This window comes from Cherax quadricarinatus, chromosome 1 (genome assembly GCF_038502225.1).
Source record: "Cherax quadricarinatus isolate ZL_2023a chromosome 1, ASM3850222v1, whole genome shotgun sequence".
NCBI classification, from domain to species: Eukaryota; Metazoa; Arthropoda; class Malacostraca; order Decapoda; family Parastacidae; genus Cherax; species Cherax quadricarinatus.
Window position 1 is genome coordinate 83,543,933 of NC_091292.1, and position 13,952 is coordinate 83,557,884.

The window sequence follows — 13,952 nt, forward strand, 5'->3', positions numbered from 1 at the left end:
CAAGGTTGATGTTGAAGTCTCTGGCTAAGAGAAGGTGGTGCTTGCTCATTTGGTTGTTTGTTATTAGTGTCTAATTTATCACTAAAATTTGGGATATTTGTACGAGGAATCCGGTAAATGGCGCCAACTGTTATAGGAGTCTTAAGGTTTTTTACAGTAAAATTTGCAAAAATATATTCTCCACATTCATCACTATAGCAAGTGGTGTTGTAACATGATAGTTCATTAGAGTAATAAATTGCAATACCACCCCCAAGTTGGCATGGTCTACAGTTGTGGATTGCTGTGTACCCTGGTAGTGAGTAGATATCTATTGTGTCCTGCTTAAGCCAGGTTTCAGAAAGAATAATACAGGAGAAGGTTGTCTTTAGGGAATCAAGAGTGCCAGGAGATCATCATAGTGTTTGCTTAGGGACCTGATATTATAGTTAAGAACTGTTATGTTTTTAGCAGTATTTAGGACAGTGCTGGCTTGTGATGCTATGTAACAGAAGTACAGTGGTCCCTCGCTTTTCATAGTTCCCGGCAATCGTAAGTTTCGCCAATCATAGGGTTATTTTCATATAAACATGGACTCGCTTTCCATAAGTTGACTCGCGAGTCGTAATTCGTCCCGGATGCATACCCACGGCGTGAGCCGTGGCGGCAGCCAGTCTGGCATTGCTTACCAGTGAGCGAAGGTCCCCTCACGTGCTCCAGCGAAATATTTCATAATACAGTAGTCCCTCGTTTTTCGTAATTAATCCGTTCCTGGAGGAGCTACTATAAACAAAATTTACAATTTGCGAATCAAATTTCCCCATAAGAAATAATGTAAATACAATTAATCCGTTCCTGACACCCAGAAGTATTAAAACAAAATTTTTTTTTACATGAAATATACATGTAGTACAAAAACAATACAATGGGAAATGATGAATGAAACATTAACAGCATAACACTTACCTTTATTGGAGATTCTTCTTAGTGTATGGGAGACTGGAGGAAGAGAGAGATTGTTTACAGTTTGGAAGAGGAATCACCTTCCAGCAACACCTCAGGTACCAATTGCTTCTCTGGGGTTGCTTCTCTTCTCTGTTTCTTAATGCCACTAGGACCACCTTGAGAGTCACTCTAGTCCTGTCTCGCAAAGTAACTGTGGAGAGAGTTCTATTTCTGGCGTCTCTTTAACACTTCCCTAAAATGGCCCAAGACTTTGTCACTGTACATATTTCTCACGTTCTTTACCACAGGCTTGGCACTAGGAGCTTTCTTTGGAGCCATGGTAGCTTATTTAGTACTTGCAAGCACTAAAATGAGTGGAATATTATGAAGTATTTCATAGGAGCACTTGAGGGGACCTTCACTCACTGGTAAACAATGCCAGACTGGCTGGGTAGGGAGGCCACCTTGGCTCACACCGTGTGTACGCGTCCCAGACGAACTACTATTCGCGAGTCAACCTATGAAAAGTGAGTCCATGTTTATACGAAAATACCCCTATGATTGGCGAAATTTATGATTGCCGAGAACTACGAAAAGGGAGGGACCACTGTATTCCATTTATTTTAGTGCTTGCAACTACTAAATAAGCTACCATGGCTCCAAAGAAAGCTCCTAGTGCCAAACCTGTGGTAAAGAAGGTGAGAAATACGACTGAATTTAAGAAAACCATCATTGAACAATATGAAAGTGGTACAAGTGTGGCCGAACTGTCCAGGATGTATAAGAAACCCTACACAACCTTATGTTCCATAGTGGCCAAGAAAAAGGAAATCAAGGATGCTGTTGTTGCAAAGGGAGTAACTATGCTGACAAAAATGAGATCACCAGTACTCGAAGAGGTTGAGAAGTTATTATTGGTGTGGATAAATGAGAAACAATTAGCAGGAGATACTCTTATGACTTCGATTATTTGTGAAAAGGCTAGGCAGTTGCATGAAGATTTGGTAAAGAAATTGCCTGCAAATAGTGGTGATGTGAGTGAATTTAAGGCCAGCAAAGGCTGGTTTGAGAGATTAAAGAACCGTACTGGCATACACAGTGTGGTAAGGCATGGTGAGGCTGCCAGTTCGGACCACAAGGCGGCTGAAAAAATATGTGCATGAATTCCAGGAGTACATAGAGGCTGGAGGACTGAAACCTGAACAAGTGTTCAATTGTGACAAAACAGGCCTCTTTTGGAAGAAAATGCCAAAGAGGACCTTCATTACACAAGAGGAAAAGGCAATGCCAGGACACAAGCCTATGAAAGACAGGCTGATACTAATGTTCTGTGCTAATGCTAGTGGGGATTTCAAAGTGAAGCCATTACTAGTGTACCATTCAGAAAATCCCAGTGTTCAGGAAAAACAATGTTATGAAGAGTAAATTGCGTGTTTTGGAAATCTAATAGTAAGGCATGGGTCACGAGGGAAATTTTCGTCGAGTGGTTCAATGAAGTATTTGGCCCCAGTGTGAAGGAGTATCTCCTGGAAAAGAAATCGGATCTTAAGTGCCTGCTAGTAATGGACAATGCACCTGCTCATCCTCCAAACTTGGATGACCTAATTTTTGAGGAGTTTGGGTTCATCACAGTAAAGTTCTTGCCCCCGAATACCACTCCTCTCCTCCAGCCCATGGACCAGCAGGTCACTGCAAACTATAAAACTACACAAAAGCAATGTTTCACAGGTGCTTGACTGTGACCACACTCACTCACTTGACCCTAAGGGAATTTTGGAGAGAACACTTCAGCATCCTCCATTGCATAACCCTTATAGGTATGGCTTGGGAGGGAGTGACTACCAGGACTTTGAACTCTGCATGGAGAAAATTGTGGCCAGATTGTGTCGACAAGAGGGATTTTGAAGGGTTTGGGACTGACCCTGATGAGCCTATGTCTGTTGTAAAATCAATTGTGGCACTGGGGAGTTCCATGGGGTTGGATGCGAGTTTGGAGGATGTGGAAGAATTGGTGGAAGACCACAAGAGCTCACCACTGAGGAGCTGCAAGAGCTTCAGCAGGAAGAGCAACACATCACAGCTCAGAATCCTGCTGCAGAGGAGGAAGAGAGATGGAAGAAGGTGCCTTCTTCAGAAATTAAAGAGATTTTTACTATGTGGGGTAAGATGGAAAGCTTTATGGAGAAACATCACCCTAACAAGGTTGTTGCAAGCCATATTGGCAACATGTACAGTGACAAAGTCTTGGGCCATTTTAGGGAAGTGTTAAAGAGACGCCAGAAACAGAGCTCTCTCCACAGTTATTTTGCGAGACAGGACTCCATTGACTCTCAAGGTGGTCCTAATGGCATTAAGAAACAGAGAAGACAAGCAACCCCAGAAAAGCAATTGGTACCTGAGGTGTTGCTGGAAGGGATTCCCCTTCCAAACTATAAACAATCCACTCTCTCTCCTCCTCCAGTCTCCCATACACTAAGAAGAATCTCCAATAAAGGTAAGTGTTATGCTGTTAATGTTTCATTCATCATTTCCCATTGTATTGTTTATGTACTACATGTATATTTCATGTAAAAAAAAAATTTTGTTTTAATATTTCTGGGTGTCAGGAACGGACTAATTGTATTTACATTATTTCTTATGGGGAAATCGTAAATTTCGTTTATAGTAACGGCTCCAGGAACGGATTAATTACGAAAAATGAGGGACCACTGTAGTTACTTTCCATTAAATTTTCATTGGGAGTTACATCTGGGTCACCGTGATAATTCATCATTTAGGTTAAATGGGAATACTTTATATCATGTATAGTGTGTTGGGTTCCAGTATTGATATCTGTAATAGGGGGATGTTTGGACAAGTATAAAGCTAATGCATGTTGGTCAAGTAAAGTGTAGAAACTAATAAATATAATGAACTTAGTGTTGACCATGTATTAAGCCAGAATGAATTAGAGTATTAACTAGGTATAAGCTATTAATATAAAATTATAAAATAAAGTAGCACCAGACTATGACTTGTAACTGCACTAAACCTAAGGTAAGTTGTTTACAATTGATAGTAGAACAATATGTGCACAGTTCTAATTGAAAGACTATGTGAGTTTTTGAAGATGGTAAACAACACATATTTATAAACTGTAAATGGGAATAGGTAGTAGGTTGGTAGACAGCAACCACCCAGGGAAGTACTACCGTCCTGCCAGATGACTGTGAAACAGAAACCTGTAACTGTTTTGCATGATGGTAGGATTGCTGGTTTCTTTTTCTGTCTCATAAACACGCTAGATAACAGGGATATCTTGCTACTCCTACTTACACTTTGGTCACACTTCACAGACACGCACATGCATATATATATACATACATCTAGGTTTTTCTCCTTTTTCTAAATAGCTCTTGTTCCTTTTTATTTCTTCTATTGTCCATGGGGAAGTGGAAAAGAATCTTTCCTCCGTAAGCCATGCGTGTCGTATGAGGCGACTAAAACGCCGGGAGCAATGGGCTAGTAACCCCTTCTCCTGTAGACATTTACTAAAAAAGAGAAGAAGAAAAACTTTATAAAACTGAGATGCTTAAATGTGCGTGGATGTAGTGCGGATGACAAGAAACAGATGATTGCTGATGTTATGAATGAAAAGAAGTTGGATGTCCTGGCCCTAAGCGAAACAAAGCTGAAGGGGGTAGGGGAGTTTCGGTGGGGGGAAATAAATGGAATTAAATCTGGAGTATCTGAGAGAGTTAGAGCAAAGGAAGGGGTAGCAGTAATGTTGAATGATCAGTTATGGAAGGAGAAAAGAGAATATGAATGTGTAAATTCAAGAATTATGTGGATTAAAGTAAAGGTTGGATGCGAGAAGTGGGTCATAATAAGCGTGTATGCACATGGAGAAGAGAGGAATGCAGAGGAGAGAGAGAGATTTTGGGAGAAGTTAAGTGAATGTATAGGAGCCTTTGAACCAAGTGAGAGAGTAATTGTGGTAGGGGACCTGAATGCTAAAGTAGGAGAAACTTTTAGAGAGGGTGTGGTAGGTAAGTTTGGTAAGGTGTAAATGATAATGGGAGCCCTTTGATTGAACTTTGTATAGAAAGGGGTTTAGTTATAGGTAATACATATTTTAAGAAAAAGAGGATAAATAAGTATACAAGATATGATGTAGGGCGAAATGACAGTAGTTTGTTGGATTATGTATTGGTAGATAAAAAACTGTTGAGTAGACTTCAGGATGTACATGTTTATAGAGGGGCCACAGATATATCAGATCACTTTCTAGTTGTAGCTACACTGAGAGTAAAAGGTAGATGGGATACAAGGAGAATAGAAGCATCAGGGAAGAGAGAGGTGAAGGTTTATAAACTAAAAGAGGAGGCAGTTAGGGTAAGATATAAACAGCTATTGGAGGATAGATGGGCTAATGAGAGCATAGGCAATGGGGTCGAAGAGGTATGGGGTAGGTTTAAAAATGTAGTGTTAGAGTGTTCAGCAGAAGTTTGTGGTTACAGGAAAGTGGGTGCGGGAGGGAAGAGGAGCGATTGGTGGAATGATGATGTAAAGAGAGTAGTAAGGGAGAAAAAGTTAGCATATGAGAAGTTTTTACAAAGTAGAAGTGATGCAAGGAGGGAAGAGTATATGGAGAAAAAGAGAGAGGTTAAGAGAGTGGTGAAGCAATGTAAAAAGAGAGCAAATGAGAGAGTGGGTGAGATGTTATCAACAAATTTTGTTGAAAATAAGAAAAAGCTTTGGAGTGAGATTAACAAGTTAAGAAAGCCTAGAGAACAAATGGATTTGTCAGTTAAAAATAGGAGAGGAGAGTTATTAAATGGAGAGTTAGAGGTATTGGGAAGATGGAGGGAATATTTTGAGGAATTGTTAAATGTTGATGAAGATAGGGAAGCTGTGATTTCGTGTATAGGACAAGGAGGAATAACATCTTGTAGGAGTGAGGAAGAGCCAGTTGTGAGTGTGGGGGAAGTTCGTGAGGCAGTAGGTAAAATGAAAGGGGGTAAGGCAGCTGGGATTGATGGGATAAAGATAGAAATGTTAAAAGCAGGTGGGGATATAGTTTTGGAGTGGTTGGTGCAATTTAATAAATGTATGGAAGAGGGTAAGGTACCTAGGGATTGGCAGAGGGCATGCATAGTTCCTTTGTATAAAGGCAAAGGGGATAAAAGAGAGTGCAAAAATTATAGGGGGATAAGTTTGTTGAGTATACCTGGCAAAGTGTATGGTAGAGTTATTATTGAAAGAATTAAGAGTAAGACGGAGAATAGGATAGCAGATGAACAAGGAGGCTTTAGGAAAGGTAGGGGGTGTGTGGACCAGGTGTTTACAGTGAAACATATAAGTGAACAGTATTTAGATAAGGCTAAAGAGGTCTTTGTGGCATTTATGGATTTGGAAAAGGCGTATGACAGGGTGGATAGGGGGGCAATGTGGCAGATGTTGCAAGTGTATGGTGTAGGAGGTAGGTTACTGAAAGCAGAAGAGTTTTTACGAGGATAGTGAGGCTCAAGTTAGAGTATGTAGGAAAGAGGGAAATTTTTTCCCAGTAAAAGTAGGCCTTAGACAAGGATGTGTGATGTCACCGTGGTTGTTTAATATATTTATAGATGGGGTTGTAAGAGAAGTAAATGCGAGGGTCTTGGCAAGAGACGTGGAGTTAAAAGATAAAGAATCACACATAAAGTGGGAGTTGTCACAGTTGCTCTTTGCTGATGACACTGTGCTCTTGGGAGATTCTGAAGAGAAGTTGCAGAGATTGGTGGATGAATTTGGTAGGGTGTGCAAAAGAAGAAAATTGAAAGTGAATACAGGAAAGAGTAAGGTTATGAGGATAACAAAAAGATTAGGTGATGAAAGATTGGATATCAGATTGGAGGGAGACAGTATGGAGGAGGTGAATGTATTCAGATATTTGGGAGTGGACGTGTCAGCGGATGGGTCTATGAAAGATGAGGTGAATCATAGAATTGATGAGGGGAAAAGGGTGAGTGGTGCACTTAGGAGTCTCTGGAGACAAAGAACTTTGTCCTTGGAGGCAAAGAGGGGAATGTATGAGAGTATAGTTTTACCAACGCTCTTATATGGGTGTGAAGCATGGGTGATGAATGTTGCAGCGAGGAGAAGGCTGGAGGCAGTGGAGATGTCATGTCTGAGAGCAATGTGTGGTGTGAATATAATGCAGAGAATTCGTAGTTTGGAAGTTAGGAGGAGGTGCGGGATTACCAAAACTGTTGTCCAGAGGGCTGAGGAAGGGTTGTTGAGGTGGTTCGGACATGTGGAGAGAATGGAGCGAAACAGAATAACTTCAAGAGTGTATCAGTCTGTAGTGGAAGGAAGGCGGGGTAGGGGTCGGCCTAGGAAAGGTTGGAGGGAGGGGGTAAAGGAGGTTTTGTGTGCGAGGAGCTTGGACTTCCAGCAGGCATGCGTGAGCGTGTTTGATAGGAGTGAATGGAGACAAATGGTTTTTAATACTTGACGTGCTGTTGGAGTGTGAGCAAAGTAACATTTATGAAGGGGTTCAGGGAAATAGGCAGGCCGGACTTGAGTCCTGGAGATGGGAAGTGCAGTGCCTGCACTCTGAAGGAGGGGTGTTAATGTTGCAGTTTAAAAACTGTAGTGTAAAGCACCCTTCTGGCAAGACAGTGATGGAGTGAATGATGGTGAAAGTTTTTCTTTTTCGGGCCACCCTGCCTTGGTGGGAATCGGCCAGTGTGATAATAAAAAAAAAATAAATGGGAATATTTGGCAATAACAGATAGGAGAATAAGATGCGCACCATTTTAAACTAAAGACTAAATGGATTTTAGCAGTGATATGATAATAAGATGTAATCAGCAGATATTAACCCTTTCAGGGTTGGTGCTGTACTAGTACGGCTTGCATGCCAGGGTTGGTGCTGTACTAGTACGCATAAATTCTAGCGCCTTCAGATCTAGCGAGAGAAAGCTGGTAGGCCTACATATGAAAGAATGGGTCTATGTGGTCAGTGTGCACAATATAAAAAAAATCCTGCAGCACACAGTGCATAATGAGAAAACAAATTCCGACAGTGCTTCTGGTTTAAAAGAGTGAATTTGCAGTGTATTTTCGTATGCTATTTATGACTGTATTCAAGTTTTCTTGGTCTCATGTTATAGAATGGAAAACATATTATGGAAATTGAGATGATTTTGATTGGTTTCATAATGAAAAGTACCTTGAAATTGAGCTCCAAGTAGCAGAAATGCTCAATTTTTGCCAAAGTTCAAAAGTAAACAACTCGTGCCACACGTTCAATACACGTCAACTGGTGAGTCCAATATTCTTTCACAAGTGCCCTGATATTATTTATACCATTTCAACACGAATGCAGTAGTCTGCATAACATAAATCTTCTATTTTTTGTGAGAATAAAAATTCAAAGTGGGAAGCAAAAGAAATGTAACAGAGGCCTGGGGACATGAGTAATGAACAGAGGAAATGTTATTTTAGTGCCAGAAATGTCTGTCTTGTTTATTTTGGACCCTATTTGGAAATTGGCATCTTTTGAAATTTGTGTGAAATTGGCAAATTTGCCAATTTCTGACCACGTTGTTGGATAGTTGAAATTGGTAAATGGGTGGTTTCTTGTACTCACTCGATAGTAAAAATGGAGTTCTAGCGAAATGGGTATGATTTGTGTTGACTGGTACATTGGAATTGGCTGAAAATAGGGCTTAAAGTGGGTGAAATAGCCGATGCATAAACATCGTCGAGACCGCTAACTTCACAAGAGCATAATTCCATAAGTTTTCCATCAAATTTCATACTTTTGGTGTCATTATGATTGGGAAAAGATTCTCTATCATTTCATAAGAAAAAAAAAAAAATTTTTATTGAAAAATTTCTGACCCTGAGAACAAGTTTAGGAGAGGGTCTGCCGACCCTGAAAGGGTTAACCCTTTCAGGGTCCAAGGCCCAAATCTGGAGTCACACACCAGTGTCCAAGAATTTAAAAAAAAAAAATTTGTTATTTTTTCTTATGAAATCGTAGAGAATCTTTTTGTGAAGGTAATAAAACAAAGTACGAAATTTGGTGGAAAATTGACGAAATTATGCTCTCGCGAATTTTGATGTGTCAGCGATATTTACGAATCGGCGATTTTGCCGACTTTGACTCCCATTTTAGGCCAATTACGTTATTCCAATCAACCAAATTCTTAGCTATTTCACTAGTATTACTTCTATTCTATCGATTGAGCACAAGAAATTGCCAAGTCAACTGTTTCAACTACAAAATAAAGTGATCGGAAATTGTTAATTTGGCCAATTTAACACAAAGTTCAAAATATTCCAATTTCAAAATAGGGTCCAGAATGAACAATGTAGGCATTCCTGGCACTAAACTAACATTTCCTCTGTTCATTAGTTATGTTTTGAGGCTTTACAAATAAATTCCATTTTTATTTTTTATTCACATAATGAATTTTTATTCACACCAAAAAATAGAAGATTTACTGTTATGCAATACTGTAATAATTGTATAAATATCATCACCATATTTGTGAATGTATATTAGACCCACCAGCTGACGTGTATTAGACTTGTGAGGTCGTTTGTTGACTCTTGAATATCGGCAAAAATTTAACATTTCCGCTACTTTGAGCTCAGTTTCAAGCCATTTCCAATGCTAAAACCAATCAAAATCATCTCTATTTCTGTAATATGTCTTCCATTCTATCAAATGAGACCAAGAAATCGCAAATACAGCTATAAAAAACATACGAAAAAACACTGCAAAGTTGCTGTTTTAATCGAAAAATCATGATTTCATTTTTTTTCTCTCATTATACACAGTGTGCTGCAGGATCTGTTTTATGTGGTGCACACATACCACATAGATGTATTCTCTCATATCTAGGCCCAAATGTACCACTCACAGTTTATCAGAGTGAGCTGAGCTCATGGCGTAGATCTACGGTTTGGACCCTGAACGTAAAGCCGTAGATCTACGGGACGGACCCTGAAAGGGTTAACCCTTAAACTGTCCAAATGTAGATCTACGTTCACTCGCATGACGCTCCAAATATTTTGAAAAATAAAAAAATTGTTCTTTTCTTTTAAAATGAAGAACACAATTTTCTACATGTTATAGAATTAAAAAATTTTTAGAGTCGGTACTTACCGAGATATTAGGCCGTGAAGTTGGCACTGGATGCTCAACTGTCGGCAACATCGACTCCTGCTGCTTGCAGAAATGTTGCTGATATACCTTTTTTCTCGTTTTTATCTTAATTTAGATATTTTTTATGTTCTGATGATTACAATTTATAATAGTTCTTGTAATTTCATAGTCAATCTTTCTGACACTAATATTAGGTACTGTAATAGTGCTCAAAAAGTCACAATCACATTGACAGGTGAACATTTACACCTGCCTGGGTTATTTACTATTGTCTAGTAATATATACAAAATATTTATAGGTCCCAGCAATGTTTTAGATACCCTGGCATATACATTGAAGCATGTTGTTATGAAAGGCATCCCTATACTGTTGACAGCCTAGTGACATTTGATAAATGCCCAACACTCCAGCTAACCCTCGCTGTATTTGTTATCACTGTTACACACAAACATGTCTTGTCTCTCTATTTATTAATATCTGTCTGTCTATCTGTCTATCTGCCTGTCTGTCTCTGCTTGTCTGTCTCTGCTTATCTGTCTTTCTGTCTGCCTGGAGTATAGGATATCAAACTCCTTGAAGAATCGTGTTATGACATCTGTTATCAGCTGGGTGGCATTTGATAAATGGGTGCTCGGTGGAACCCTGGCTTTATTTGTTTTCACAGACACACACAAACATGTTTCGGTCTGTCTGTCTATCTATCTGTCTGTATCTTTGCCTGGAATTTTTGGATTATCCTAGGTAATTTACACTATGTATAATAACTGTACTTAGGTGTACATGTGAGGCAGAGATATACACAAATAACCCGCACATAGAGGAGAGGAGCTTATGACGACGTTTCGGTCCGACTTGGACCATTCAGACTAACACTCTTCGCACTAATCTCGTTCATACCTCTCCTCCCTCTACAGATGTTCCTGGTGTCTACTCTATTTCTTGTTCCTCCTGTTCTCTTCAATACTTTGGAGAAACTGGTCGATTTCTTTCTGACAGACTTAGGGAGCACAAAAATAGTGTTAGGCTTGCCGACACTAACAATGCTCTTTTCTGTAACGTCAGAGATCACAGCCATCCTACTGACTGGTCTTCTGCTAAAACTGTCTTCCCTACTTCCAACTTTAACAGTTGCCTCCTAATACACAATTTTCCTTGCATGAATCTTAGTCCTGGCTTCGTCTCTGTAGATTCCTTCCTCTCCCACTACATTGTAAAATGCTCCAAACTTCAGAACACTCGTGACCTAACCTGATTCCTCCTTTTTCTTCTTCTCCCTCTTCCCCTTTTCCTCTTTTGTTTTTCTCCTTTGGGTTGTCTTTCTTCTGCCCTGTGTACAGTGGACCCCCGCATAGCGAACTTAATCCGTGCAAGAGGGCTGGTCGTTATGCGAAATGTTCGCTATGCGAATTAATTTTCCCCATAAGAAATAATGGAAATAAAATTAATCCGTGCAAGACACCCAAAAGTATGAAAAAAAAATTTTTTTACCACAAAAAAATGTTAATTTTAGTACACACAAACTGAAAAAGGCATGCACAATTACATGACACTTACTTTTATTGAAGATCTGGTGATGATTGATGGGATGGGAGGAGGGGAGAGAGAGTGTTAGTGTTTAGAAGGGGAATCCCCTTCCATTAACACTTGAGGAGGCAAGTCCTTTTCCGGGGTTACTTCCCTTCTTCTTTTAATGCCACTAGGACCAGCTTCAGAGTCACTGGACTTCTTTCTGTCCATAGAGCTCTGTACCTCCCGTTCCTTTACGATTTGTCTAAAATGGGCCATAACATTGTCATTGAAATAGTCACCAGCACGCCTTGCAACAGCTGTGTCAGGGTGATTTTCATCCATAAAGGTTTGCAGTTCAACCCACTGTGCACACATTTCCTTAATTTTTGAAGTAGGCACAATGGATTCCACAACTGGCATAGGCTTCTCAGGGTTAGCCCCAAACCCTTCAAAATCTTTCTTAATTTCCATACTAATTCTCACCCTTTTTACCACAGGGTTGGCACTAGAAGCTTTCTTGGGGCCCATGGTCACTTATTTTCAACAAACAGAACCGAAAACACTGTAATAATACGAAATATTCCGAGTGTATGCTTGAATGTTACCGCGGAGGCTAGCTGGTAAACAATGGGACAGGCGGCACATGTGAGGCTGGCTGAGGCCGCACATTGGACGCGTCTCGGACGAAGTTCGCTGAGCGGGTTTTTGTCTACTATGCGGGGCAAAATTTTAGCGATCAAAGCGTTCGCTATGCGGAATGTTCGCTATGCAAGGCGTTCGCTATGCGGGGGTCCACTGTATTTGTTCCTTTCATTCATATATTTGTTTTTCCCCCCTTGGTGTTCTTGCTCTTACCCTCTGTGGGCACCTAGCTCCCTTGCAGTGCTCCTCTTTCTTAGTATTTGACTGGCCCCTCCTACTCTTACCACCTCCCCACTACTACTTCCTTCCACCTCCACTACTACCACCTCCTGCCTATATATACCCTTCCTGCTCACCTTTTCGTTAGTGTGACTTTGTGAATGGTCAATAAAGGATCACATTATACTGCATGTGTGTTTATATTTCCATCATGATCCTGTCTTTCCTCGCCGTACCCCATACATTGCTGGTCATTAACTTATTTTCACATTTTATAAGGGAATTTTTACTGACAGATGTATGTTGCAGAATCCAATGCTTGTAAAGTGCTTGTCCACCTAGTTCCTGAAAGTCAGTATGTCTTCACTGAGTAGTTTATTCTGCTAAAATTGTATATGAATCACGTGATTATGAATCACACATTCGTGTTCATAGTTCATTTCCGGTTGTTTTGGCGTTTTCCCTAGTTCCGTGTCTGCAGAAGTCCATCTGTGTCCCCTCAGATAAACTAAGGTGTGGTCATAGTGAGGCGAGGTCATAGGTGAAGGGTGGTCATCGTTAGGCGAGGTGATAGTAAGCTTTGGTCATAGTCAGGTATGGTCATAGTGAGGAGAGGTCATAGGTGAGGTTATAGACAAGTGTGGTCATAGTCAGGTGTGGTTTATGTTTCCAGGTCTCCATCCGTGGGCCCCAGATGTCAACCCTTCCACACTTCCCACTCCCGGTTGTTTTGGTGCTTTCCCTAGTTCCGTGTGTCCACAAGTCCATCTGTGTTCCCTCAGATGTACTCCCAGGTGTGGATCATAGTAAGGTGTGGTCATAGTGAGATGAGGTTATGTTGAATTGTGGTCATAGTGAGGTGAGGTCATGGTGAAGTGTGGTCATAGTCAGGTGTGATTTATGTTTCCAGGTCTCCATCCATGGGCCCCCGGATGTCGACCCTTCCACACTTCCCATTCCCGGTTGTTTTGGCGCTTTCCCTAGTTTCGTGTGTCCAGAAGTCCACCTGTGTCCCCTCAGACGTACTCCCAGGTGTGGATCATGGTGAGGTGTGGTCATAGTGATGTGAGGTGTGGTCATAGTGAGGTGTGGTCATAGTCATGTGAGGTCATAGATAGGTGTGGTGAATTATGGTCCTAGTGAGGTGTGGTCCTGGTGAATTGCAGTCATAGTCAGGTGTGGTTTATGTTTCCAGGTCTCCATGTGTGGGCCCCAGATGTCAACCCTTCCACACTTCCCACTCCCGGTTGTTTTGGTGCTTTCCCTAGTTCCGTGTGTCCACAAGTCCATCTGTGTTCCCTCAGATGTACTCCCAGGTGTGGATCATAGTGAGGTGTGGTCATAGTGAGATGAGGTTATGTTGAATTGTGGTCATAGTGAGGTGAGGTCATGGTGAAGTGTGGTCATAGTCAGGTGTGGTTTATGTTTCCAGGTCTCCATGTGTGGGCCCCCGGATGTCAACCCTTCCACACTCCCCACTCCCGCTTGTTTTGGTGCTTTCCCTAGTTCCGTGTG

At 40.9% G+C, this 13,952-nt stretch overlaps 1 protein-coding gene across 8 annotated transcripts in view; it reads right to left on the reverse strand.

The window, feature by feature from the left end:
* Nucleotides 1-13,952, reverse strand: part of LOC128685722 (uncharacterized) — a 307,925-nt gene that overhangs the window by 242,132 nt on the left and 51,841 nt on the right. Inside the window, exon 2 of one of the 8 annotated variants that reach the window (XM_070083258.1) lies at nucleotides 946-1,135. The exons of the other annotated variants lie outside the window; for them this stretch is intronic. The gene's annotated coding sequence lies outside the window, so the exon portion shown is untranslated. The remainder of the gene's footprint in view (nucleotides 1-945; nucleotides 1,136-13,952) is intronic. 8 annotated transcript variants of the gene reach the window in all.